This window comes from Macaca mulatta, chromosome 6 (genome assembly GCF_049350105.2).
Source record: "Macaca mulatta isolate MMU2019108-1 chromosome 6, T2T-MMU8v2.0, whole genome shotgun sequence".
NCBI classification, from domain to species: Eukaryota; Metazoa; Chordata; class Mammalia; order Primates; family Cercopithecidae; genus Macaca; species Macaca mulatta.
The window spans coordinates 183,125,740-183,140,698 of record NC_133411.1 but is presented as its reverse complement, the minus strand read 5'-3'; positions in this window follow the sequence as shown (position 1 = coordinate 183,140,698).

The following is a 14,959-nucleotide window of genomic DNA, read 5'->3' as shown; positions in this document are numbered from 1 at the left end:
CTTTGAAAGAACAGTTTGACAATTTCTTATATAGTTCAATATACATCCACCGTATGAAAATACATGTCCACCAAAAGACCTGCACGCAAATGTTTATGACAGCTTTATTCATAATCACCCCAAATTATAAACAATCCAAATGTTCCTCAACTAATGAAAAGATAAATTGTTACTGCTATGGATTGAATGTCCCCTCCAAAACTCATGCTAAAATTTACTTGCCATTGTGACCGTATTAAGAGGTGATTCGGCCATGAGGGCTCATGAAAAGGGTAATGTCATTATGAAGGGAGTGAGTTTGTTATCTCGAGAGTGGATTGTTATAAAAGTGAGTTGGGCATTCTCTTGCTCTCTGACTTTTGCTCTCTCTTGCCTTTTCACCTTCCACTATGGATGACGCAGCATGAAGGCTGTTACCAGATGCAGGCACCATGCTCTTGGACTTCCCAGCCTCCAGATCCACGAACTACATAAACTTCTTTTCTCTGTAAATTACCCAGCCTCTTGTATTCTGTTGTGTCAACACAAAACAGACTAAAACAGCTGTGAAGCAATAAAAAGAAATGAATGACTAATATATGTGATAACATGGATGGTCCTTGAAAGCATGATGCCAATTGAAAGCAGTCAGACACAAAAGGTCACATACTATATGGTTTTATTTATATAATAACTTGGAGCAAAAAAGAAACCAAAAAATATTTGGGCAGAAATCAGGTGAATGGGCTGGGAGCAGGGGCAGAATGAGGAAGACTGTCGATTGCAAAAGGGCATGAGGGAACTTTCTAGAGTGAGGGAAAGGTTCTACATCTGAATTGTGGTGGTGGTTACATGACTTGAAACTTTGGCAAAATGTATTGAATTGTGTACTTAAGGATAAATTTTACGTTTTGTAAATTATCAATAAAGCTGACTTTGAACAAAAAGAGTGAAAGAATTCACATCCTACTCTTTCCTCTTCCCTATAATAATATATAAAAGTTATAATAAAGGTGAAAATAACAATGCCAGCACAATTATTCCAGTAGTAGAAATTTACACTGTAGCACATACATTTAATACAAGCATCAGCCCTGTATTCCCCAGAGCACAAAGCTTGTGGAATTGGATAATACTTCCTTTATCTTCCGTTTCTATCACAAAACAAACACAGAAAATAGACTTTCATTTTCCAAAACGTTCTTTTTCTGAAAAAAAGATATTTTATTTCCTTATACTCTGCTTCAATCCACAAAGGAATAGAGGCAGCTTACAAGAGTGCTTTCAATAAAGTAGAAGCTATAAATAAAAAATCAGGGCCAAAGAAAACACATGTCACACAAAAAAGGTCTAAAAGAAGAAGGAAGTTGGGACGTGGACAGGCAAATCATAAGCTTTTACTCACTCATTCAACCATGATTTTCCTGATGGACCATGGAGGGGAAGGATGGAAAAAATGAATGAGCCAAATAATTTACACAGTACATAAACAGAAATCTTTTAACTCCTCAGTGGGAGAAAATAATATCGATGCAAGACAAGCCACCAAAGGTATTTCAGTAGCTTCCCCCATTTCTAACTGGCTTTGTTCTAGGAGACAATTAAATTGGCTCAAAAAACAGAAGCAAACATGATCTTAGAGAGAAACTTTCCCACATCTGGTGCCCTCTGTGTTGCCATGATGCTGTCCAGGTGGCCTCCTTCCCTAGGGCCAGCCTGTCCTAGAAGAGAAGCAATACAGGCTATCGAAAGGACCTCAGACAAGAAGGCAGACTGGGCTTTGGTCATGACTCAGATACTGCCTGGTTGTTACATGGCTTTGTGCAGGTTGCTTGACTTCCTGTGCCTGAGTGTCCTCATCTGTAAAATGGACACACCTAATGTAATCATCTCGTGGGACTATTGTGAGAATTCGCTTACCAGATGTAAAAAGTCATTTGTGAACTTGTGAGAAAGGAGAGAGTGAACCAGAGAACAGAAGCGTCTCCCAGGAGGGAGCACACCACAGGCTGCACCTGATCTTTCCAGGCTGCTGGGAAGACAAGAGGCAGAAGGAGAATACTCTTTAACACCTCACCTGACCAATGTCCTCCACCATGACCAATCCATGGGAATGCCCCGCTTCCTTTTTTTTTTTTTTGAGAGTCTCACTCTGTCACCCAGGCTGGAGTGCAGTGGCATAATCTTGGCTCACTGCAACCTCTGCCTCCCAGGTTCAAGCGATTCTCCTGCCTCAGCCTCCCGAGCAGTTGGGACTACAGGCACGCACCACCATATCCAGCTAATTTTTGTATTTTTAGTAGAGACGGAGTTTCACCATGTTGGCCAGGATGGTCTCGATCTCTTGACCTCGTGATCAAGCCGCCTGGGCCTCCCAAAGTGCTGGGATTACAGGCATGAGCCACCGCGGACGGCGGGGAATACTCCTCTTCTTGAGCTTGAAACACCCTGTCTTTGATCCAGACCCATCTGTGAGACTAGATGGGTCTGGATCAAAGGTGAAGGTCCAGGGGAGAGGGAAAGGGTGACCGCCTTTTAACAGCAGTCATGAACATTTTTCATGTGGCTATGGACTCTTCATAAACAAGCTTTTAAATGGCTGCATTGAGATGAGACAACATTTCACTAAATTGTTTCCCTATACCCCCTTCTCCCAGATCTTGCTGTTATAAAGCACACTGCAGCCAGTATCTTCATGCACTCAGCTTCTCTGAGAGCCTCTGATTAGTGGATGGGTGACCTGACACACTGAAAGAAAATGCTACAGGATAAAACAATAGCTCTTATTATGGATTGAACTGCATCCCCTTAAGATATTTCAAAGTGATCTTACTTGAAAACAAGATCACAGATGATCAAGTTATAGTGAGGTCTTTTTTGTTTTTCTTTTGAGACAGGGTCTCACTGTCATCCAGGCTGGAGTGCAGTAGCACAATCGTGGTTCACTGCAGGCTTGATGTCCTGGGCTCAAGTGATCCTCCCACCTCAGCCTCCTGAGTAGCTGGCACTCCAGGTACAGGCCACCATACCTGGCTAATTTTTTTGGATTTTTTTTTTAGAGACTAGCCATGTTGTCCAGGCTAGCCTAGAACTCCTGGGCTCAAGCTATCCATCTGCCTTGGCCTCCCATAGTAGTAGGATTACAGGCATGAGCCACGTCATCTGACCATGATGAGGTCACTACTTTGTGTCTGCAATTGGTTCCTTCCGGTGCGTTCTTGGTTTCACTGACTTCAAGAATGAAGCTGCAGACCCCCGTGGTGAGTGTTACAGTTCTTAAAGATGATGTGTCCTCCTTCAAATGTTCAGATGTGTCCGGAGTTTCCTCCTTCTGGTGGGGTCGTGGTCTTGCTGACTTCAGCAGTTAAGTGCAGAACTTCCCAGTAATTGTTACAGCTCTTAAAGGTGGTGCGTCTGGAGTCCTTCCTTCCTCTCGGTCGGTTCTTGGTCTTGCTGACTTCACAAGTGAAGCTGCAGACCTTTGCAGTGAGTGTTACAGCTCATAAAGGTAGTGCAGAGCCAAAGAGTAAGCAGCAGCAAGATTCATTGGGAACAGCTAAAGAACAATCCACCCACTGGAAGAAAGGAAACCAGAACACGGTCCGCTGATGGTTAGGGTGGCCAGCTTTTATTCCCTTATTTGGCCCCACCCACATCCTGCTGATTGGTTCATTTTATAGAGCGCTGATTGGTCCATTTTACAGAGTGCTGATTGGTCCACTTTTACAGAGTGCTGATTGGTGTGTTTACAAACCTTTAGCTAGACACAGAGCGCTGATTGGTGCGTTTTTACAGAGTGCTGATTGGTGTGTTTACAATCCTTTAGCTAGACAGAAAAGTTCTCCAAGTCCCCACCAGACCCAGAAGCCCAGCCAGCTTCACCCCTCAAGGTGGGCCCTAATCCGATGTGACTGTGTCCTCATAAAATAGAGAAATTTAAACACAGAGACAGATATGCAGAGAGGGACAGTGATGTGAAGACACAGGGAGAATCCCTTCTACAAGGGAAGCAGTGCCTGAAATTACCAGCATCTAGGTGAGAGGCATGGAGCAAATTCTCCCGCAAAGCCCTCAGAAGGAACCAACCCTGCGGACAGTGGACCATGGACTTCTGGCCTTCAGAATGGAGACAGTACATTTCTGTTGTTTAAACCACCGAGTTTGTGGCACTGTGTTATTAGCAGCCTGAACAGATTATCCAGATTCCCAAATGCTGGCTCAAAGCCAGCCCATGAACAAATTTTTAGTAGTCTGCAGTCAAACAAGAAAAGAAAGGACACTGTAGAAAATTCTTTATAATTTAGACTCGTTCAATGTTTTATTGTCACAGATTACCCTTTTTTGGTACTATGTGGCAGGTTTATTATTACATCAGTACCTGGTCAAACAAAAAGTTTTTTAAAATCTGTATTACTCCAAGAAAGTGAAAGGCGTAGAAAACCCCGGAATAAATCCACTGAAGGGCCCTTTCCACCTCTGTTTTGGTGAGTCTAGGTGAGCAGTAGAACCCTGGAGAAGGCAGGAAAGACACACAGCCACGCAGAAGGCAGTCTCTAGATGGCAACCGCCGTGAAGGACTTTGTCTCCACAACATTCTAGCACAGACCTTTCGACACAGACTTGCTCTGTGATTCCTACTGATTGATTAACAAGTTAGCGAGATGGAATGTGACTTCTGAACCAAAGGGACGCCTGACATTGGGCGAAAGAGCCAGGCATGCTGATCATGGCAGGGCAAACACCTGCTGGGAGGGCTGCCACTGCCCTGCTGGGTCTGTGGTGCACCTCGCTACTCAGTCACAGCCATCCTTCTCAAAACCCTCCTCCACAAGGCATCCTACACAGCTACTAGGAACTGAACTTGGCACTTGAGCTGAGTCCAATGTCTTCACTAAATACCCCAGTAACAAGTACTCCCTGAAACTCTACCAATCTAGGAAGTGTGCTAGGCTGTCACTCTCCCAACTGGAATTTCTGGCTCCCTCTCACAAGCCAGGCTGCTGACAAGAAGCCGCCTCCATGCCTTCCTCTGAATTACGGTGATGCAGGGCATGTTCTCCTTTAGCACAGAAGAGCATTTGTCCCTTTAGCCCTTTGTCCCAGTGGCCTGTAGCTGCCTCCAATGATCAGGTACTGGGACCAGAGTCCAGACATCTGCTGTGTTGTGTATGACAAACACTCCAGGTATGGGTGGGCATCCCCAGCATGAAATAATCATGTGTCAGGATCCAATCTGGGTCACTCCAACTGGTCTGTTCATGGCATCCTGGAGACCAAACCCCTGAAGCAAAATTGCCTGCACTTCCCACCACTACTTCTCATTCTGGTTAGACCTGGTGTATTAGTTTTCCATGGCTACTGTAACAAATTACTCAGGGGCTTACAGCAATAGAAATTTATTCTCTCACATAAGTCCAAATTTAGTATCACTGGGCTGAAATCAAGGTGTCACCAAGGGCTGCACTCCTTCTGCAGGCTCTGAGGGGAGGATTCATTTCTTGCCTCTTCCAGCTACTGGTGTCTGCCAGCATTCTTTGGCTTATGGCCACATCGCTGCAATCTTCTAGGCCAGCATCTTCAAAACTCTTTCTGCTCTTATGGTCACATCACCTTCTCCTCTCCCGTCTCAAATCTCTTTCTCTCTTACAAGGATACATGTGATTGTACTTAGGCCCCTACCGGATAATCCAAGATAATCTCTCTACATCAAAAACCCTTAACTTAATCACCTCTTTTGCCATTTATGATAATATTCATGTTGCCATAGAAGGTAATATTCACTTTGCCATAGAAGGTAATACTCATATTCCAGGGATCAGGACTTGGATCTCTTTTTTATGGGGGAGGGTGGCATTTTGCAGTCAGCTGTCCGTGGGCTATATGGGGTTCATGTGAGCTCATATTAAGGCTGGGGTAGGAATGGGGAATCACTGATGAGGCTTCAGGACTGGTAGAGATAAAAATCAAGGTGGTGGGCCGGGTGCAGTGGCTCATTTCTGTAATCCCAGTGCTTTGAGAGGCCGAGGCAGGTGCATCACTTGAGGTCAGGAGTTTGAAATCTGACCAACATGGTGAAACCCCATCTCTACTAAAAAGTAGCCAGAAGTGGTGGTGCACACCTGTAATCCCAGCTACTTGGGAGGCTGAGGCAAGAGAATCACTTGAACCCGGGAGGCAGAGGTTGCAGTGAGCCAAGATCGTGCCATCGCACTCCAGCCTGGGCAATAAGAGTGAAAATCCTTCTCAAAAAAAAAAAAATTAAGGTGGTGTTGGGCTCATCCTGCAAATAGGATGAAAATAAAGCTTTGCACAAACTCCAGCAACCATGGTCTAGAGAGAAAGAAGCTCATGTGTATTTATGCAAGACCCTATTGCAGCCTCCAGGACAACAGAAACAGTGTTGCCCACAGCCTTATGGAAAATTTTCTCTGTTTTCCATTAACTTCCCCTCTCTTGAAACAGGAAACACGGGTTATCTACCTGAGGTTTAATTCCTTGCTCCTTTCCTTCTTAACAGAACCCACATATTCTTCGGAGACCTACTCCCCTCCCTTAAGGACATGGCTACCTCATCCCTACGAGCTGCAAGATTGGGCTCTCATGAATCTCGACCAACCATCGTGGGTTCAATCATAGTGGGAAGTGCTGCACCTTTTAGTGAGCACATGGGGAGCCAATGCAAGAACACTGTTTACTTACTACAGATGTCAGAGTGCAGACAGGAAAACACGAGTCCTTAGTGAGTTAACTGTGCTGCTGAAGCAGCCAACCCAGAGCCTCCTCCCTTGCAGAGTTCTTACGATGTTGAGCTAGTACATTTCCTTGTTGTTTAAGAGAATTCAAGTTGGAGCCCAAAATATTCTAAGCCACTTTCGGTGGAAGGACCTGATACTGCTTGGGCAAACCCACTTTTCCTTCTGGCAGCACAAAAGAGGAACTGTCAATATCACAGAGAAAAGCTTACATTAGATTTCAGATCAGGGTCCATATTTATGTAACAAGTTGGAGAAAAATGAATTCACCAAAAATCTCTTTAAAAGTGATAGCTGAGGCTGGGCGCAGTGGCTCACGCCTATAATCCCGGCACTTTGGGAGGCTGAGGCAGGTGGATCCTCAGGTCAGGAGATCGAGACCATCCTGGCCAACATGGTGAAACCCTGTCTCTACTAAAATACAATAAATGAGCTGGGTGTGGTGGCACATGCCTGTAGTCCCAGCTACTCAGGAGGCTGAGGCAGGGAAATCACTTGAACCTGGGAAGCGGAGGTTGAAGTGAGACGAGATCCTGCCACTGCATTCCATCTCAAAAAAAAAAAAAAAGATGATAGCTGAGTCAGTGAGAAAACTAGTTTGATAAGTGTTTAAAGTCACAGTGGTTATTGTGAAGCATTTAAGTTTCACTGGAACAGAGGAGAAGATATTAATTTGTTGCCTCAGAGAAGGTGGAATGTTGAAATAAGAGGACAAAAGAGAGAGAAGGGATTCAGGAGACGCAGAAAGCTAGGAACCTGCGTGGTGTCACAACTTCCTCTGGAAACTTCTCATATCTCCCCACATCCCCCCTTTCTAGTACAGCTCAGAAAAGATGCAAAATGCTAATAAAAGTAATAAAAGTGGACCACTTGTAGAAATCAGTGATGCAGCTGATTTTGGTTTCTAGAGGGTCATAAAGGTAATGGAATAAATAGCATACAAGGGAGTAAGAAAATGAAGACAGAAAGAAACATAACAAATAATTTCCCATCAACTTCTCTGAAATCAATAAGAGACATTTGGTTTTCATGAGACTAGTATTGGGGTCTGAGCACCAGGGAGCTTTAGATTATATCTAGGTTCTAATGCTGTTTCTGTACCACAAATCACACTGAGCTGTCTGGCCCAACCTCTCCCCAGATCTGGACCACTAATCCGCTAGTAGGCTTTGTTTTGAGCATTTTGTTAGTCTGCCCCATTCTGTGGCCAGTGCAAGCCATGCTTACCAGTCCCATTTGGAAAAGCATAGCCTCCAATACTCATATCCTTCCAGTACGACTTTGGTCTTCACGCCTTGCTTGCTGCTCTCTTTCTTTTTTTCTTTCCTATTCTTTCTTTTTTCTTTCTTTCTTTCTTTCTTTCTTTTTTTTTTTTTTTTTTTTTTTTTTGAGATAGAGTCTTCCTCTGTCACCCAGGCTGGACTGCAGTGGTGCAATCTCAGCTCACTGCAATCTCTGCCTCCCAGGTTCAAACAATTCTTGTGCCTCAACTTCCCGAATAGCTGGGATTACAGGTGTGCATCACCATGCCCAGCTAAGTTTTGTATTTTTAGTAGAGATGGGGTTTCACCATGTTGCCCAGGCTGGTCTCGAACTCCTGGCCTCAAGTTATCCACCTGCCTTGGCCTCCCAAAGTGCTGGGATTACAGGCGGGAGCCACCGATCCTGGCCAGCCCTCTTTTTATGCATCCATGACATCGTGTTTCCTAGACTTCTCAGCACTTTGATGGTGTGAATATAGCCTTTCCTAAGGAAATGCCTTCCTAGCAAAATTTCCCAACATGAGCACTCAGACCTGCCATTTGCTTAAGTAAGCAGTCATTTGTACAGATGAAATGAGCAGTTACATATGTGCAGATAGGTCCTAATAGGTACCGTATGTTTCAATTACCCATTTTCCCAGCCCCCTGGATGGATTGGTTATTAATGCAACAGATGGAGCAATTTAGCACCAGCAAACTCCCCAAATGCCACCCTTCCCCTCCCCTTACCAGACCCACAAGCTTTTCCTGGCATCCTCCACTTCTTTGTCATTGCAGAATGAATGCCACTAAGCAGTATCCAACACATGCCCTTAGTTCGGCTGACAGTTAAATTGCATTTCCTTAACGAGAGTGCCACTCGGGAAATCAACAAGCCTTCATTGTCAAGGAGACTCTCGACTGACAAAAGCTGGGTTTCTAAATTGCATCCTCTGTAAAAGCTGGTCTGTTTGGAGTTCTGTCAGCTCAAAGTCTTCGAAGTGTCTGAAGTTCAGGGATAATTGATGTTTGGGAAGATGACCCAGAGTTCTTATGAAATCCTGGGTTTTCTTGTGAGCCATCATGAAAATGTTGAGGATGTTCACTGTTCAGCACACCCCCATAATACCATCAGAGATGCTCATAAATCTTTAGAAATGAAAGCAAACAGGAAATCATATAGGCTAACAGCTTTCAGGCTGTTTTCCCTGCAACGCTGGGAGTCCCTGGAGAAACCTATAGGTGGGAGAAGTCTGAGTGGGCTGGGATCCTGCCCTTCACAACTCTACTTTGGCCAGACCTGTGCTATTTATACCTTATAGACTTTATTATTTATCGAGCTTATTCATGTGAATAAAAGATTCCACAGCCAAAGGAAGTAGAGAAACCAAACAGGTTATTGGTTTCTGACCTGGCCCTCCAAAATCTTTTAAGTTCTTGAAGTGATGGGGCAGGGGAGGCGGTGGAACAGAACTATTTTTAAATATTTCACAAAGCTTAATAGAGCTTCTCCATGTACTGAGTGCACCCTGAAATGTCAAGCAGTGATCTCATCCACCCCTCCCACCCCCTGGCTTCATTACCACCTTCACAGCCGTGACTCACAGGCCATGTCTCCAGCACAGACCCCTTTTCCAGAATCCGGGCCTAAATAGACATTTGTTCAAACCACAGCCACATTGGGAATGCATCTCAAACTCAGCATGTTCAGACCCAAAGCTGTGTTCCCCTCCCCACCATCCACTGCCTCCACAAATGGTCCAACGTGACTACCCCAGCAAAAGGCAGCTTCCTCTCTTAAGCTGCACACAACAGAACCCATAAACCACCCAAGGATGGTCTCATCTCATCCAAGGATGGTCTCATCTCATCCCAGGATAATGCCTCTCTCCTTGAGGATCTGGGCCATCACCGCTTCCCCTCCATTCTCCCTTCTCAACAGCTCTGTAAAGCATTCACATATTTCCATTTCCTCTGATATCACCATACTGCAAGAACTACTCGAACAGACAACTGGTTTCTTTGCTTCTACTCCCTCTTCTTTACTCCAAACTCCTCCCCACTAAAGTAAATGGAAATCAACATTTTCCAAGACGAATCTGACCATGTTACACCTCCACTTTGGTCCCTTTAATGTCTTCACATCTTATGACGAAAAGCACAGTCCTTCACATGGCCCAGGACTGGGCAAGGCCTGCTGTCATCATTTACCACATGCCCCTTGTAACCCACGGTGCAGCCACTCTGTCTTCTTATCAAATTCCTGATTGAGCCGGTTGATGTCAGTTGAAACATTTGGAAAGGCTCTTAGGGACCCCTGTGCCTCAGAAGATTCTATCAGTGTCGGGAGAGTGAATCAATTAAACTGCCCACCTTCCTCCTTCACTGGGCCCTAACTCTCCACTGCTGGGTGCACCATGGTGGGTGAGACAGAGAGAGGCAGAGGCCACAGCAGGGCTGGATGCTGAGTCACTGTCACCATGACAGTGGCCGGGCCTTATGAATATGGAAACAGTGCATCATATTGCCAGGGCTGCTCCTGCTGTGATATGAACCAAGTGACCCAGCCCAGAGGCAGCCGGGGCCCTGTGGGGTATGTTTCATAATGTTACATTATTCTCTTTCTCAGCTCTGATACAACACAGGGCAGGGAAAAGACCGTGGACTTCGCAGTGAAAACAATCTGTTTTCCAATCTCAACCCCCACCTCATGAAATTTCTGAGACTCTTTTCTCGCCTGTAGACTCGGGACGATTGTGGCATCTGCAGCTTCGGGTTGCAGTAGGACCATTTTTCAAGCTTTTCTTGGACAGTAGGCGGAGAAGAATGCACGTGCGGTTCCAGAAGGCTGGGGTGCAGGTTAAAGCAGTCTACTGCATACATGAAATACCCTCGAACTAGAGCTGCTGTTAAAAAATTAACTTGAGACGTGCATTCTAGTTCATAGGTTGTTTTAATTGTTAAAAATTTCCCTCGGCTGGGCTCGGTGGCTCACATCTGTAATCCCAGCACTTTGGGAGGTCAAGGCAGGCGGATTACCTGAGGTCAGGAGTTTGAGACCAGCCTGAAGAACATGATGAAACCCTGTCTCTACTAAAATTACAAAAATTAGCCGGGCGTGGTGGCATCCACCTGTAATCCCAGCTACTCAGGAGGCTGAGGCAGGAGAATCGCTTGAACCTGGGAGGCAGAGGTTGCAGTGAGCTGAGATCACACCACTGCACTCCAGCCTGGGTGACAGAGCAAGATTCCATCTCAAAAACCAAAAAACAAAAGTTTTCCTTTACAAAGTATTACATAAAAACTCAAGTTCTAGAAACAGCTTTATCATGCAAATATGTATATCTTCTCAAATACCACCCATCTTCTGAAACACACCACCAGAGTCCCCCTGGGGGTGCCTGAGTACTCCATTTTGAAAAGCACAATTTGGAATTGGCAACAATGACCAAAATTACTACTCAATTTATTGAGTTAGGCACTTAGCTTGAATTTTCTTATTTGATCATCTCAAAGACATTAGGAGGTAGGAATTATTTCCCTAATTTTACAAAAAGAAAACCAACGCTCTGAGAGATTAAGTGTCCAGCCCAAGTGTGTAACAGTAGCAGCGAGAATTGGCACCTGGTTTGTCATAGCCAAAGGTCAGAATTTTATGCACCAGGCTATATGAGTTGCTGATGTGTGTGAGGGGCCTGTCCCAGTGGCTGGCACGTAGTAGGGACCAAGGGCAGTTCCCACTGTGACTGCCCCTGAGCATGTGAGTCAGGGCACACCACCAGGAGCAGGCACTGAGAAGCCACTCCTGCAGGTCACCAGGGTGGGCCGGGCTGGCATTTGCCAGGGAGGTGGCTGGAATAACTTCACCTCTTGCTCCCCAGTTGAGCCTAAATCTTTCTGCCTCCTTCCAGATTGGGTAGTCTGAAAATCTCCCAGGTGTTTCCCAAAACTAGCCAGCTGTTACTATTTAATAGTGAGCCTGGGGAGGGTAATGGCAGTGTCTCCCCTCGATCACCGGGATCAATGGCCCCAAAGAGAGAAGTGGCTGCAGTCAAGAGTAGAAGCCATTTTGCAGGCCAAGGCAGCCTTCGTGGCCTTGGGAATCTTAAACCGCCCCATTAAAGGGATGTAATGCAAGTTTTTCCCTCCAAGTAAAAAAATAAAATAAAATAAAGGATGTTGAGTTTCTGAGTAGAAAAATATAAACCATAAGGTTTTTGCTATTATCTGCTAAGTTGTCATAAAGAGGATCACAGTCTGAGTGTGATATTACTTTTTCATACATTCTCTCTTCCTGAGCCATCGCTTGATAATAAACACTCAGGTTTGACAGCAATACCCTTATATCCACCCATCCATCCACCCACCCAACCACTTGCAAGGGCCAGGAAATGCTTTTGTCACTGCAGAAGGGCCTTCCACATCCCTGACTTCTTCCACCAACTAGAGACTGAAGACACAGATATGTTGCCTCCTTGGCCTGGCCTCACTGAGCTCCACACTGAGATGCACTGAGGCTTATGAAACAGAGCTGCCTCAGTTTATGCAACACAACCCTAAACTGACACACTTCCCTCTCCTATCCCCAACTTGCTTCTCTTATAGGATCTGTCCTGGCATCACCATCTAGACTAATTAGATGAGGTTAGACACAAGTAAAAATCCTGAAAAGTTCTACATATACTGCGTCTCTCAGAGTAACCAACTAGTTGGTGAGGCGAAGTTCCTCTTTACCTCCTGGCAAAGAGGAAAGGCATAATTGATTGATCAGCATTTTGCAATCCCTAATGAAATAATAGATTTTGGCATTCATGATCAAAGGCCACTAACATCAGGAAAAAAAAAAATAATCGGATCTAAGCTACTTCCTGTGCATAGCACCACTTATGCAGTGGGGCTGGCAAAGTTTCAAGCCTGGATCCGAGCAGCTTCTAGAGCCAACTACCAACTTAACAGGAAACACAGAAGACACAGGAGCTTGTTAAGTGCCACCAAGGGAGTGCAATTAGCAACGTCCAGACTGGGAAACGTGGAAGACACACGACTCAGTTCCTTCGACAACAACCACCAATGACAAGACAGTGGAGAAAGGATCTGTAGACATTTTTAAGGCTTAAGAGACATGTTAACTGATTCAAAAAGATTAATTTAAGAAAAACATGTATAAGACAATTGGGAAGTACCAACACCAACTAGGTGTTTAATGATATCAAGAAATTATTATTGATTGTTCTGGGCTGTGATGATGGTATAATGATTATATTTTTAAAGGGCAGTTTTGCTTTTACAACTACATACTGAACTATTAAGAGATAAAAGTGCTGGACACAGTGGCTCACACCTGTAATCCCAGCACTTTGGGAGGCTGAGGCAGGTGGACCACCTGAGGTCAGGAGTTCAAGACCAGCCAGGCCAACATGGCGAAACCCCATCTCTGCTAAAAACACACACACACAAAAGTTAGCTGGGCTTGGTAGTAGCAGCCTGTAATCCCAGCTACTTGGGAGGCTGAGGCAGGAGAATTGCTTGAATCCGGGAGGCAGAGGTTGCAGTGAGCCGAGATCATGCCACTGCCCTCCAGCCTGGGCAATGGAGCGAGACTTTCTCTCTTTAAAAAAAAAAGAGAGATAAAAGAGTGGCATGGTGGCTCACACCTGTAATCCCAGAACTTTGGGAGGCCGAGGTGGAAGGATCATTTGAGTTTAGGAGTTAAGAGACTAGCCTGGACAACATAGTGAGACCTCATCGCTAAGAAAAAATATACGTATATAAAAAAGAGATGAAAGGATAGAATGTCTGGGATTTACTTCAAAATCATCTGGAGTGCAGATGGGAGGCTGTGTACATGGCAAAAGCTTGTTCACAGTTTCAAGTGTTGAAATTGGATGATGGATATATAGGCATTTGATATACTGTTCTATTAATTTGTATATATTTAAAATATACCATATATATCTTTTACAACTTCAAAAATAATGTCTTAAACAAGATTCATTAACACATTTTTTTTCAACACCTACTATGTGTTGTGTGGGAGCTTAAAATACATTAGCAACAGGCAGGCGCAGTAGCTCACGCCTGTAATCCCAGCACTTTGGGAGGCCGAGACGGGCGGATCACGAGGTCAGGAGATTGAGACCATCCTGGCTAACATGGTGAAATCCCATCTATACTAAAAAATACAAAAAACTAGCCAGGCATGGTGGCGGGCGCCTGTAGTCCCAGCTACTTGGGAGGCTGAGGCAGGAGAATGGCGTGAACCCGGGAGGCGGAGCTTGCAGTGAGCCGAGATTGCACCACTGCCCTCCAGCCTGGGCGACAGAGAGAGACTCCATCTCAAAAAAAAAAAAAAAAAAAAAAATTACATTAGCAACAAAACAAAATGCTTGCCTTCATAGAGCTTCCATGCTGGTGGTGGGAGACAGACTGTGCCCAGTACACATAATAAATAAACACAAGCACAGCAACAAGCGCTGGACATCAGGGGAGGGGGTGGGCTGTCATTTTTAACTGGGTGGCAGAGACATTTGCACGAAGACTTTATAGAGACAAGGAAGTCAGCCGCATGAATATCTAAGTAATGGCACCCCAGGAAAGGAATTAGCCAGTGCAAAGGCCATGAGGTAGGAGTGTGGCTGCAAAGTTTGAGCAATAGCAAGGACACCAGTGTAGCTGCAGCAGAGTGAGTTTGGAGAAGAGTAGTTCTAAAGAGGGGTCAAAGAACTAAAAGGATGGGGGAAAAGTCATGTAAGGTCCTGTAGACTCTCTTAGGGACTTGGACATTTATCCTGGGCAGGATGAGGAGCCGTGCAGAGTTCTGAGCAGGAGGAACATGACTCAACTACATTTAAAAAGAAGCCCTTTGACTGCTATGAGAATAGACTGCGGGGTGCAGGGAGGCTCCTGCGGTGAAGGGCCCGGTGACTCAGACCTGGGAGACAGCAGTAGAGATGGACAGAAGTGCTGGATTCTGGATATATATATATC